The following is a 13,861-nucleotide window of genomic DNA, read 5'->3' as shown; positions in this document are numbered from 1 at the left end:
TGTGACGGAACTATTAAAAGCACCAGCTGACGTGTGGATATACAGTTGGCTTATGATGAATTCTGGTTGTCTATTGATCGTATTTGATAAACGCAGCATGCCCTCCTCTTCTACTGACTGAGTAAAAGAGGAACCACGAGGAGAAAAACGTTGGGAGGTCTTTCATTGAGACATGGCAGAGAGAGAGAGAGAGAGAGAGACGGAGAGACACAGAGTGAGAAGAAGAGGAGAGGAGGCGAGCTGGAGATTGAGATGGAGGCAGGGAGGGACGTGACGGGTAAGGAAGAGGTCGGGAGAAGGTACAGTAAGCTCAGGACATGTTGTGACTCCGGACAAGACAGCCGGGCTGCCACCGGGCCAGAACGGCAGCTGAACACATCAGCACAGAGATGTGATTCATGTCACGGTGCAGCACGGAGTAAGCAGGCCGGTGCATGTTGCCAGGAGACAGAGCTGCCTTGCGCAGACTTCACACGCGCCGTAACAAGCGAGGCCGTCATTAAGCCGAGTCATGTGACCGACGCTTTAAACAAGAGCAAGGAAGGCCGGTTTCGGTGACGCAGTGTCAGCGGTCCATCCCACAGGCGGGTTGCGGGAGGTCCTTCGAGCGCTCGCATGCACCAGCATACACACGAGGGGAACTGGTGGACTGCAACAACACCGTGAACCGAAAGAGACAAGGGAAAAGCGTTAGAGGAGAGACTCATCGTTTCAACAAAAAAAAAAAGAAAAAAAAGATGCAGGAACCGGAGCCAAATAAAAAAAAAAAAGAGGTAGAGCAGCGAGGATGGTCCTGTGTTGTATTTATCATCTGAACGTGGAATGCCGTGAGCCGTCAGCACTGCTCGCTGGGGCAGAGAAGGAGAGTCAAATGTGAACTGACGTGTCGATCCAGATGGGGAAACAGTATTTAGGGGAAAAACACAGCCCTCTTTCTTCTCCATCTCCATTTTTTTTTTTTTTTTTATTTTGTTAAGCTAACTGGTAGCCTATGGCCATCAGAGGAAAAATCGCTTAAAGGCTGTAAAGACAGAATGTTCTTTTCTTTTCAATCTGGCACGGAAGAAGAAAATGAATCGAGTCAGAAAGAAAAAAAAAAGTGCTTTTCTATTGTCAGTAAATGCTTATCATTATGTAAACTACAGCTACGCCAGCGCTAGCATCTCTGTCAAATGTATTTGGACACATGTAACCACTAACGTTGGGATTGTTAGAGAAAACGTCAGAGAAATCTGACATAGGGAAATCAAATCAAACATTTAGTAAACACAGCTGAGCCTGATGGGAACGGCTTTGCTTCTGCAGGTATTTCAATCAGAAACCAAAGTGCTGGATAAAGACTTTGACTTGCTGGAGGGGGGGGGGTTGAGTAATCTTCATTGGGTTTCAATGTCTGAACCAAATTTCAAAGCAACCCATTTTTTTTTTTTTTATAGTTGTCAAGATATTTCTCTAAAATACAAAAATGTCCACCTCAGGTTGACACACAATCACAATCAATCTTCTGAGAAGCACGAAAGAAAAAAAATAATGTCAGTCTGGAACAAAGAGGCGGATCATCCGAAGCTGTTAAAACTATAATGAAGACATTCTAGTTTAATGAGAAATTAGTGAATCCGAATAGAAACCATCACATATCCGTAAGGGGACAAACCAGCTGTTACACACAGCCTGATGAGGGTTGGACTCTTGTAACCTGTAGCACCAAAGTGTCACTTTCAATCTGTCTCCAACATTAAACTCATCAGATATTCTGCAGATGAATTTGCCTTCATAACCACCGAGCAGCCGCTGATCAAACACGCATTGCATTCGGATTTCTACGGTCTTGATTTGATCCCAGCTGTGAAGGTTTGTGAGGTAACATCTCAGTGTGTGTGTTGGTCTTTGCCTGTGCAGGCTGGCGGTGCGGGGAGTCACCTTAAGCAAACAAGCACAGGATGACTCAGCTATCCGATCACGAGTGTCCCCAGTGCTGCTCCGGGTCGCTGCACAAAAATCCAGTTTCTGCGTCATCCTTCCCCTTTTGGGGTGGATTTGATTTTTTTTGTTTCCCATTTCCAGTCGATATCTATTTTGTGCGAAAGTGTGAGTCATCCAGGTGTGTTCTTGTTTAGCTCCCAGAACAGCAGACAGCACAGCAAGTCCTCAGCAGCGGGATGTGAACAGTAAAAACAAAGACCGCAGGATCATTAATATTTTACTTCATTGATTTCTGCAGGGAAAGGTTCTCTTTCTCTCCCTCCACCCACTGGGAGGTCAGAGGTCACGGTCAGCTACAGGTCATATGGAGCTTGTGGATGCTTGACACATCGTGGTGCCTGACAGCTGACAGCCCATAAAACAGTTCGTACTGCGGTTCAATCTCTGGTACGTGGATATAAGGACTATCCAATGTCACCATCGACAGGTGGTAATGGCCTTTCACTATCAAACTGATTTATCGCGTAAGAAGTGAATGTAAAAAAAAAAAAAAAAAAAAAATCTATGAACAATGTTTAAATGAAAGTAAAAAACTAATAATAATATGGTATAATAACAATGTTTCTGAAAGTGGACGATCCAAATCAATAAATAAATAACAGGAAAAACAATAAAGATGACAAATCTGGTGCGAACCAGGACGTCTGAGGTTCTAATAGCTGACGGGACAAAATAATACTTTTTTGAGACGTTTTGCTGGCATCAAATACAAAATGAGCACATATTTCTCATAAAACTATAAAATTTCTCAGTTTCAACATTTAATATGTTGTCTTTGGTCTATTTTCAACTAAATACAGGTTTACATGATTTGCAGATCATTGCTTCCTGTTTTTAATTTACATTTTACACAGCGTCCCAACTTTGGTGGAAAACGGGGGTCGAGTTAAAACATTTAAAAATATGAAGTATTGAAATAAAAGAGTCCACCTTTATACTCCATTCATTCAGGACTTATCGCTTTAGCACAGTGGTGCTTTGAGTGGAGTGTTATTTTATTTCTATTTTTTTATTTTATACACTTTATTAATCCCCGAGGGAAAATGTCTTCACTACAGCAGGGGGGCTCTCAGGGGGGAGATGCATCAGCGTGCTGAGGTTTAGCAGGTATCATGTTTGCCATGTTCACCATCTCAGTTTGTAAAGTAGCACAAACACAAACCAGCGCTCATCAAGTATTTGGCCATAAGTGAGTATTAGTCACATGGAAATTTGGACCAAATGATGGTGGAGTGCCAAAAGTAAATCAGCAGGACAGAGTTCAGTGTGAATATATAATCGTTCTATATTGAGTTAGCACAATACTTTGGTACTGACTTAAATAATTCAACAGATTTTGGTTAACACATTCATTGTATCCAGACAACAAGGACTACTGATTTGGCGTCACCGGCAGGTGTCTGTCTCAATGTTAGCATGTTGGCATGAGCTCTCAGCTCAAAGTATCACTGTGCCGAAGTTCAGCCCGCTGAAGCTGCCGGAGTATCTGGTTTGGATACATTCAAATAATCTATCGAGCCATCCGTGCCAGACACTTTGTGAAGACATATGCCAAGTTTTGTTTTTTTCAGAAAAAAACAGACAGTGAGAGAAGAAAGATGGCGGGACAGAGAAAGGAGACACAGACGGACAGACCGGAAGTAAACTATTGAATGAAGGCCTCCAAGATCCATCCCCAAACAAAACTGTTACACTGAAACATCAAATTCACAATTGGCAGCTCATAAAAACCCACACTTTGCAACTGCGCTCGGATTTAACACGGTGTCCCGAGCGCTGCTGCAGTGGTTATGCAACTATCAAGCCTCTTGCCACAAGCCTCCTGGTGACTGTGTGGTGAAGACAGGGGGAAGGGGTGAGGGGGGGGGGGTGAGGTGAGAGAGACGGACAGGAGAGGCAGAGCGGAGCAGAGAAGGGGGGGAGACAGACATATTGTGATGGGTGGTGATGAAGGAATGAACTCCAGAGGAGAGGAGAGGAGAGGAGAGGAGAGGAGAGGAGAGGAGAGGAGAGGAGAGGAGAGGAGAGGAGAGGAGAGGAGAGGAGAGGAGAGGAGAGGAGAGGAGAGGAGAGGAGAGGAGAGGAGAGGAGAGGAGCAAATGAGCGAGGCAGCAGTCAATCTGGGAAGGAAGCTCTTCAAAAACACCAGCGTTCTGCCTTCTTATCATTTAGTTGACAGATGCTGCTCTGAATACTGATGAACTGCCTTAAAAAGCGACGCCTGTGCATTTGTGTGTGTGCGTGTGTGTGTGTGTGTGTGTGTGTGTGTGTGTGTGTGTGTGTGTGTGTGTGTGTGTGTGTGTGTGTGTGTGCATGTGCGTGTGTGTGTGTGTGTGTGTAATTTTGAGAAGTGGAGGGAGTGGGATGTGGAGTTACAGAGAGGGTGAGTGTGCTAGAGGTTTATTTCAACTAAATAAAGGATAAATATTGCATTTCTCAAAATTAACAACAACTAATAGTTTAAGAATAAATAGCATCTTTTTTAATGATACCGCCTCTACAAAAAGGGAAACTAACATCCTGTGGTTCACTTTCTAATGGTAGCACATCTAACAGCTAAACCCAAAGCTTATAATGGTGTCTTTAAAAAAAAAAAACAAAAAAAAAAAAAAACACATTACAATGACAAAAATGTGTCTTTGCTTTTGTTTGGACAAGACAGGGAGGTGAGGAGTTTCTCCCAATCGGCTGCATTCACTTCGTATTTTGCAACAAGGAAAATCTGTGACTGTGAAGCTGTGCTGAAGCTAAGTGCTAATGTGAGCGTGTTACCATTCTCACAACGTCAACATGCTGATGCCGAGCAGGTGCACACTGTGTTCACCATCTGGTTTGACATGTCAGCATGCTTATTTGTGGATTATCTAAATTATTGCAATTTATCCTGAGTGGGGGGGGGTCATGAACGTTTGTACCAAACTCAATGGTAATCCATCCAAAGATCATCGAAAATTCTTAATGAAACCACAAACATAAATTTCAGGGTTTTGGTGGTGGAAAGTTAGGGGATGTCAAAGTCATGATTTGAAGGTCATGAATGTCTGTACAAAATGTCATGAACCTCCAACATTGCCATCCCAGCAGCTACATCTGGCTTAAAACTTTTGTGAATGGAAAATCTCAGAGCAGCAGCATCTCCCTTAAAATGAAGCTAACAAGTTCACATTTTGAAAAAGTAAAATCACGTGTCGTTGCAATTTACATCTGCCTTCGACAGTTAAATAGGATGACTGTAACAGGAACCTTATAGGAGGAAAAAAACCAAAACAAGCAACAACACCGGTTTGCCAAGCGAAATGTCAGCTGAGTGTCCAGACTATAATCACCTTACATACCTATTTATACCCACCTCTAACACGCAGAGGCAGAGTCACTGACTGATTCTAACCCGTGCTCAGTGAAACTGAAGATCAAATACTGAAGTCAGACCTGAGCAATGAAAATGAAGGGTTTGGGCTTGCAGCTGGGTTTGTCTGCTATTTGACTGCATGAAGGTGTGACTCGGTAGCCTGGTATTACCTGGCAACGCTCCGTGGGGAGTCGTATACAGTGATTGCGTCCCACTGGGCGCAGACCTCAGGTTAATTCGGAAACTATTGGAGCAGCTTTGACCGATTGGAACTGACCACCGTAAGTGCTTGACATAAAAACGCCTGACTTCGATGTCACGGTACTAGCCACACCCCCACTGGTCGCTGATTGGAGGAGGGTAAGCAAACCTTAATGCGAACAGCATTTCCAGACAATAATTACAGCGAAGACTGAAGCTATGAGCAACAGTCAGGTGGAGTCAGGTTATCGACCCGGCACTTGAGAGCAAAAATGTAACATTGAAACGCCCAACGATGTAAAATCAAAAAACAAGCGGTCGCTTATTTCAAAAAAATAAAAAAAAAAAAATCAGGGTATCTTTGAGTTTTTTTCTATAAAATTCTTCAACTTGGCACATGCGGCTGCCTTCCTGTCGTGTTTATTAGGAGCAGTCTTGACACGTTGCCAATTGGGCTTGCTGAGTGATGGATGCTAATGCCTAATTATGAGCCAAACTAATGCTGGTGGTTGCTATATAAGGAAGGAAGAAAAATAAGTTGAGTCTGTGGTGAAAATGTTTCCGTGGAAAAAAATGTCCAAGTAGCCAGAAGGCATCAACAAGCCATCAAACTGAGGAGACGTCTTCGATATGGCACCAGGAGGAAGAAGTGATCAACTCTACATCTGAAATTAGATTACTGCCACTTTTTCCTCAAATTTTATCGGCAATGCAACAAGGGTGCAGCCGAGTTCATAAGCTTAATATAAATATAAAGAATTTCAATTTATTTCAGCAAATTTCCAGTATAATTTGGACCCGCAGTTCCTGCTAAACCTTTAAGCACACTTTGTTTATCAATAAAAAAAACTCTCTTATCTTCTTCTGACCCAAATTCCTCTCCCGGTCCAAACTGCCCGGGATCCCTGGAGAAGCCTTTCTGAACTGGGCCATCGTGTACTGATGAGCTGTCTTACATATACAAACAACAGTCTGGGCTCATCAAACAGCCGCTTAACCTCCCTGCAGCAGCGAAATTCTGTCACAATGCCCACAAAACAAAGAGATCAAACAAGGAAAATCAATAACTAGCTGCAGCTGAGTTGCAGTATCATTCTTCCCTGTGAGACGGTGTGAGCATCTCGTGGTGAGAAAATAAAAATATAATCTGAGACAGGCGCTTCCGAAATCAAAACAAATATGAAAATATTGAGAGTCAAAAATGGTATTCCCACCCGAGAGACTACAAATAAGCAGATGCGATCTACTGGAGTCACCAGGAAGCTGAAATAAAAACCCTCCAGTAGGACTGTAATCTTGTATGTAATGTTACACACGCATGCGCAGTATTGAGCACATAAAGAACTTTAAAATATAAAACTCACAAAACAGGGCCAAAGACGACATGAGGACAGCCTGGGCCACCTCATGAAGTATTAACACCAACGACAAAGAGCTATTAATTACCTCAAGTGGGGCATTTAGCATTTTTACATTGTGGTTCTGGGGGTCTGTGCTGAAACCTGACGTTGTCCCTCGGATAGACCTCTGCATCTTCACATTAAACAGGGTCTCCAGCAAACAGGACGATGAGGAAGAACAGACAGCACGAACAGGGACAACTCACCTTCTCAACCAATGGGAGGTCAGGTTTCCATAAACCTCACAGAGAGCTGTTGGTCCCCTGCGGGAGATCACCTGAAAGAAAAACACGAGATGTTGGGATCAGTGCTTTAAACAGCAGGTTCAAATGCTGCTAATTGCTCTGGATAGGAATATAAATGGCAATCAAACCAGCACGTGTCGAAACAATTATCTTTACCGGGCCAAGATATGAAGAGATTAGCAGAATTTCATTTTTGAACTATTAGAATCTTAAAGAGATTAGTAAACTTTGACACAGTGGGAAGTGGAATATCTAATAATATCAGCTTCCTCAGTTTTATCTTCATGATTTTACGCTAACACAGCAGCTGTTGTACATAATTAAGGCCGGCAAAGTTATTAACCAGTCCATGTTAAAAACAACAACAGACTCAAGTAATGAACTTGTTTACACGTGTTGTTCAAAGAGTAAAAGGGGACTATAAACTGTGGTCTGAACGGTGTGAAATGACAAAGATTTCAGTGTGAATTCTGCAATGTGTTTTTGATTTTTTTTTTTTTTTTTTAACAATATGTGTCAGCAGATAACACAAATTCAAGAGGAGAAGCCTGTAATCTGCTCATGCAATTGATAATGTATACAGTCAGATGTTTTAAGAATCGAAACTTTTCTGCTTTCACCAACGCAAACCACATTTTCAAGGTCCACAGACAAAACATGAGCACAAAATTCAACACACACACTGCTGACACAGGTCACAAAGAAATACACTTTGAAACAGCAATATTGTGTAGCTGTGTTGGGGAACACCAACAACACTACAAGCACGAAATCTCATCAAAATTTGAAAACCTTTTTTCATTTGAGGTGAATTTGCTGAAGATAAAACTGTGTCACTCTGTACTATTGTCCAATATATGATCACCAATTAACTCCTAACTGTATCTGGGTTTAAAGCTGAAAAATGGTGTGAAAATGCAGTTATCGCTCCGTGTCTGTTTTGTGAAACATCACACTGTTTTAGCTAAAGCTGTCTGCACAAGTTAAAACATAATATAGTTCAGGCTACAGTGTTCAAATCCAGCCTGCAACTCTCTGATACTGTAACTGAATATATATATGGTTTCAGACTGTTGGTAGGAAATAACATGGAGTCTGAAGATGTCACTTCACCCCCTGGTTACATATGTGATGAGGTTTTTTTTTTTTTTTTTTTTTTCAATTTAATTCACAAAATCCAATAAATAATTAGAAGATTAATCAGCAATGAAACGTATAATTAGCTTCGCTTCAACACGACGCTCATATCATCATACGGCCATCTTGTCCTGTCTTTAATACCTTGACATTCAGTGCAGAATCTTAATGAAGCCCAGATGAGTTCAATTCAGCCTAATTTGTCTTTAAACTTGTTGAATACCGTTTTCATTCACGTGATGCGACTGAATCTTTCTCTCGTTGTTCCCCGTGTCGAACCTGGACTGAGCTCCTGCACTCTGTGATCACGACAAAGCAGTTCAGATAATTGACAGAATTTCCAGGCAGAGCTGTGATGAAGCAACCCACACATCACACGAAGCAACCGGAGATGCGACAGCTATATGTGATGTCTGACAGCGGCTGCATCCGAATGATTCTGGCACAAGTTTGTGTAAAATTGCCGAGTCATTGCAACTTTATGCCACTGGTGTTTTTCCATCTATGACTATTTTAAAGGAAAGAGTCATTCAAACAATAAATTTCAGCGAGGATGGAGGATTGCTTAACAGCTCACTGCAAGCTAATAAGCAACGATTTTGATAATCAGTTTTTCTAAGGCCCAAGCTAAAAAAAAAAAGAAACTGCAGATTGTAGATTTGTAAATATGAATATTTGCTTGTTGTTTTAGTGTCATAAGAGGATTAATTGAATATTTGGGGGTTTGAAACGGTTTGTTTATCACCCTAGAAACTTGGAAATGGAGATGGACATTTTTCACTATTTTCAGCTACAATTTAATTAATTAGTCGATTGACAGACAATTATTCCTAAACTGTTTTGATAACTGATTCTTCATTTAAATAATGTTTTATTTGACTTTTTTAAGCGCACCATCTGGTTCCAGCTTCTGAAACGCAAATATTTGCTCGCTTTATTTAACAAGACAATGAGTTAAATTGACTATTGGTGCCAGAACACAAATGACGACGTCGCTCTGGGAAACTATAACTTTTCACGATGTTCTGACATTTTGAAGATAAAACAATGATAATAAAAAAAAAAAAAATAGCTGAAAATGTTTGTAGCATAAACAGTACATGCAGTGGTAAACTGCCTCACTAGAAACATGCTGTCCAGTCAAGTAACCAATGGAAAAATCTTGCTGCTCCCACCCTCTGAAGATGTCCATGAGGAACACACCCTCTAGTGTTCAAAGCAGTGACCTGTGACTGCTGCATTCACAGGCTCATGCGTACACACGTCAACAAACCCTTTGATGTAGATGTTTGACCGTTTACACCGCCATTGGTCGAAACTCTGAGGGTTCAAACCCTCAATGTGCACACTCAGACTCCATTTTGAAAAGCCCATGAGATCATGACACACAACGAGTCTGTGCTCTGCCTGATGATGATTCAGAGAAGGCAAACACTGGCATGTTGTGGTGACACTGCATGAAAGCCACCAGGTGACGTGGATCTGATTCATACCGAAAGAGATACACTCATATGATAGAACTGGAGAAATATCACCTGCTGATGTGCAGCTACTGTTAGTGTTAGTGTCGCATTTAGTGAACTGATTATTCCATTAACATTGAAGAAAAGATATCATTACCGTTTTACTTTTGTTGTTTGATTTTAAATGACAATCATCGTCATGGAAACAGACTCACGAAACCAAAACGAGGTGCGAAAGGCACCGCAGATGCTTTTGCTAATCTCTAATGTCATAAATCTTCCGCCAAGGATAGAGACTTCCCCGTGTGTGTTCTCCTCTGCACCGAGAGAAATGAGACACTCCGGCTGCCCTTCAGACTCTCTGCTCTTACGCTGCCTCCTTTTTCACACCTTGTCAGACAGCACTATCTCCTCTCTTAACAGAGGAACAGCAGCCTTTAACCCTTTCATCAGCGAACACATTATAGAAGGTTGAAAACAAATCCCCACCATTTCACACACTGTCCTCTCTCCCACAGACATGATGTTCCACTAACATCAAAGAACAACAACAACAACAACAAACAAAAAGGTCACCAGCATCACATTCCCTCCACGTGAGATCCAATCCGAACCTCCTCCGGAGTATTTGGATGTAGGTTTTCATCTAAAAATGTGATTTACTGGTGTCAGTACTCTGCAACAATTCCTCTATTATCCCTTCAAATGTTTAGATGCATTATGATAAGATGTAAAAAAATAAAATAAAATATGTGACCAAAAGAAATCTCACCTGAAACCAAATACTGAATGTGTGCAAGGGAAAACCAGTTTTAATTGTCAGGTAATGCGTTCAGCTTTATTTTTCATTCATAATCCCCAAAGCAACCCTCACTTGTCCGAAGTGTGTTGCGTTACATATTTTAGATATTTCACAGGAAACAGAAGAACAAACAGACAAATAAAGAAAGCTGTAACATAAATCCCACACTCATTTTAATCCTTTGTCAGTTATTATGGGCCTGAAAAAAGTAACCAAATGGAAGAGGATTCAGAGTAAAAACAACCTAAAAGCATTTAAACAAAACTTCTTATTGCATTTGCACTTCCCGAGTTAAGCACGCTGTCAGCGATGTTCCCGATGGTGGTTAATGTTCACGTAAAAACATTTCTATAAGCCTAACGGTTAAAAATGTCCACAGATCAAGCTGGCGGTCGCACGAGTGCAATCATAATTAAATTCTGACAAGATACTTCCTGATCAGGACGATGCTGCCTCGCCACAATCCAAAACAAAACAAGTCAAGCATGAAAACACAAAATGAACCGAACTCAAATGCACATTCATATGGAAGCGATACCGTTTGGTTTAGAGTGAAATCAGCTTTAAAACTGTACTTTCTACCGGGGTTGAATTTGTTTTTTTATGACAATATCAACATGTCACAATACTTTTGTCAGCACCTACATCTGACACCGTCAGACGTATCGTCCTTCAAAACGCACATTTAATTAAAGAAAATAAACCAAACTTCTCTAAGGTCTAGTAGCAGGTAACTGTACAAGACGTTTGCGCAAACAAAATAGTCTCAAATGAGAAAAATATGGGTTTGAATCAGGAACTGTTTGAATATAAATCTGTTCAGACATTCAATGCCAGCTTTTGGTACTGACAGCTTTTGATTTTTGGAGCTAAGGACACATTTCCGTCTGTGCCAAGGAGGTATTGAACTTGTGGATCAAAACAATAATTCAAGGAAAAGCACCATGTGCTGTGAAGTCACAACCATATTGCTTCATTTTAAATTGTAAATGATCTGCACTTAAGATAAAGCTTCATGACGTTAGCGGTCTCAAAGGGCTTTACAGTTTGCCTCCAATTCACCCACACATTCATAAACCAATCCCAGCAGAGCCGCCATGCAAGGTGCTCGCTTGCTATTAGGAGCAACTTGGGGTTCGGTGTCTTGCCCAAGGACACTTCGGCATGTGGACAAGAGGAAGCGGGGCTCGAACTGCCAACCTTGTGATTAGTGGAATACCCATTCAGCCAGGGTCACAAGGCATGAGGGAACCATAACAATAGACTAACAGACTGAGACGCTTTTAACTCGTCTCCGCTGTGAAGTGTAAGGAGCCTGCTAATAAATAGGAAGTACTCTTTAACTCCCCTTTCCAGAAAACAATTGAATTACCCCCCTGACAGCATCATCATCATCTCCTCTCTGCAGCCTCATGCCGGGCTCTCTTGGGGGCACCTTGGCTGCTGACAGATGTGCACTCCAGCAAACAATGAAATCAGCACCAGGGACAGCTCCGAATCAAGCCAAAGGCGGACGCACGCGACCTGTCTGTCATCTGACGTCAACGTCAGAAACAAACGCCCGAGGAGTTGATAATAATAATAATAATAATAATTTTAAAAAAAACAACGCATAATAGCCCTTTAATCAGACACGCATTCTCATGCTTACAGTAGCGGTTTAATGCAGGACTGGATGTTTTGGTAGGAGATAGGTGCTGCAGGTTTTGGGTATGTGACGCCTCAGCTGCCATTAGACCCAAAACACAACAACATCATCATCATCATCATCATCATCCTCATCACAGCACAAGATAACATGTCTGCTGCCAAACGCATTAATGTGGTTATGAGATACTTCAGTCAGATGTAAGCCTGGATGCATTTCAGGTTCGGGAGCAGATTTGATGAATGATTAAAAGACCACATGCACCTAATCCCATGTAGAAAGCGGGATGCTCCTCCTTCTGTGGTGCTGTTGGTTTGTCAGAGAAAAACAATGACGCTATGGATGGCTCCTCGCTGTGCTGTGACAACCAATTACATAACGTCAGAGCGGAGTGCATTCATTAACATTCGCGTCGACTTCACCGAGAAATCTTAAAATACACAACAAGACGAATTCTGAGAACTATTAGAACCCATAAAAACCCATCGTGTACATGAAAAACAAGTGACGATTACGACTTCTTTGACCGCCGTAGTTCCTCCTGTTTACCCATTTGACGCATGGAAAGCAACATAAAATGGCAATCCTTTCTTTGCCTTGGCCACCATCTCCATCGACCATAGTGTCTTTAACGTGGCAGCAGCATCTGATGGCCATTTGAGGCTGACCTCTCTGCAGAGAATATATAAGCAGATGAACGTGTGCCCGGCGAGTACAATTTGGACACTGAGGTCAAATTTGCTCATCCTGATGACTCGAGGGGAAACGGAAAGAGCTGCATAGTGAAAACAACACCCTGCATTATCCCATAGTTTGAACGGAAGCGAGCATATCAGGTAGACCGTGCAAAAGAAGAGTCAATAACATTGTTTCGCTCGCGAGCCGAGCGTGTGGTAGTAATTCAAGGGTGATGTAAGATGCTCATCTTCACCCTTGCAAACAACGGTACAACATGTCAAATGAAGCATTGCATAAGTAAAAAAAAAAAAAATTAAAAAAAAAAGAAGGCTAAAGCTAACGTATTGCTATGAACCCGTAGTACTTGGCAGGTCTCGCAGCAGGGAGAAGATGAGACATGATCCAAATGATGGGAAATGATGTACGATTCCTTTATCCCTGCGTCGCCCTTTGCTAAAAGGATGCTCAGCTTCTCTCTCCTCAGTGCAGCAATGTGGCATCCACACAGCGTACACGCACATATACTGACTTACCAGAGATGCTGCTGCTGCTGCTGCTGCTGCTGCTGAGGTGCACCACTACCCAATAGCCTCTGCTGCAACTTATTCAGTATTTCCCCCTTGCAGTGACAGAAGGTGACCCTGCGTTCTCTGCAAGACTCTGCATCCACGAGATCACGATGCACGCAGCAAAGGGGGGAGCTCCACGGCACAGGCGCGCGTCGGGGGGGGGGGGGGGGGCCCAGCGCTTCCTTTCAATGGACGACAGAAAGAGGCTGCAGCGAAACGAGTGAGCTAATTCTACTTGGAAACACGACTTTTTAAATTCCCCCTCCCCGCCCCCCAGCCGGCATTAGCCACACGAGCTTAGGGGAGCTTTACCAGATGTAACAAAATCTGCAGGTGGCAACTGGTTATTGTTTTTTTTGTTTTTTTTAAGGTTTAATCAGCATGAA

General features: G+C 42.3%; 1 protein-coding gene across 3 annotated transcripts in view; it reads right to left on the bottom strand.

The window, feature by feature from the left end:
• Window positions 1–13,629, bottom strand: part of pacsin1a (protein kinase C and casein kinase substrate in neurons 1a) — a 33,647-nt gene extending 20,018 nt beyond the window's left edge. The window contains exons 1-2 of one of the 3 annotated variants that reach the window (XM_069704435.1): window positions 13,440–13,629; window positions 7,140–7,210 (exon numbers count right to left, since the gene is read on the bottom strand). The gene's annotated coding sequence lies outside the window, so the exon portion shown is untranslated. Of the gene's footprint in view, window positions 1–7,139; window positions 7,211–13,270; window positions 13,354–13,439 lie in introns of those variants that run through there. The other 2 variants (XM_069704438.1, XM_069704436.1) reach the window with 2 other exon arrangements.
• Window positions 13,630–13,861: the final 232 nt, after the last annotated feature.

Source organism: Brachyistius frenatus, unplaced genomic scaffold (assembly GCF_029030835.1).
Source record: "Brachyistius frenatus isolate BFR_SWC_R1_liver_20210118 unplaced genomic scaffold, ASM2903083v1 Contig_50, whole genome shotgun sequence".
Classification (NCBI taxonomy): Eukaryota; Metazoa; Chordata; class Actinopteri; family Embiotocidae; genus Brachyistius; species Brachyistius frenatus.
Note: the sequence above shows the minus strand (reverse complement) of the source record. Positions and strands in the feature narration are given on the sequence as shown.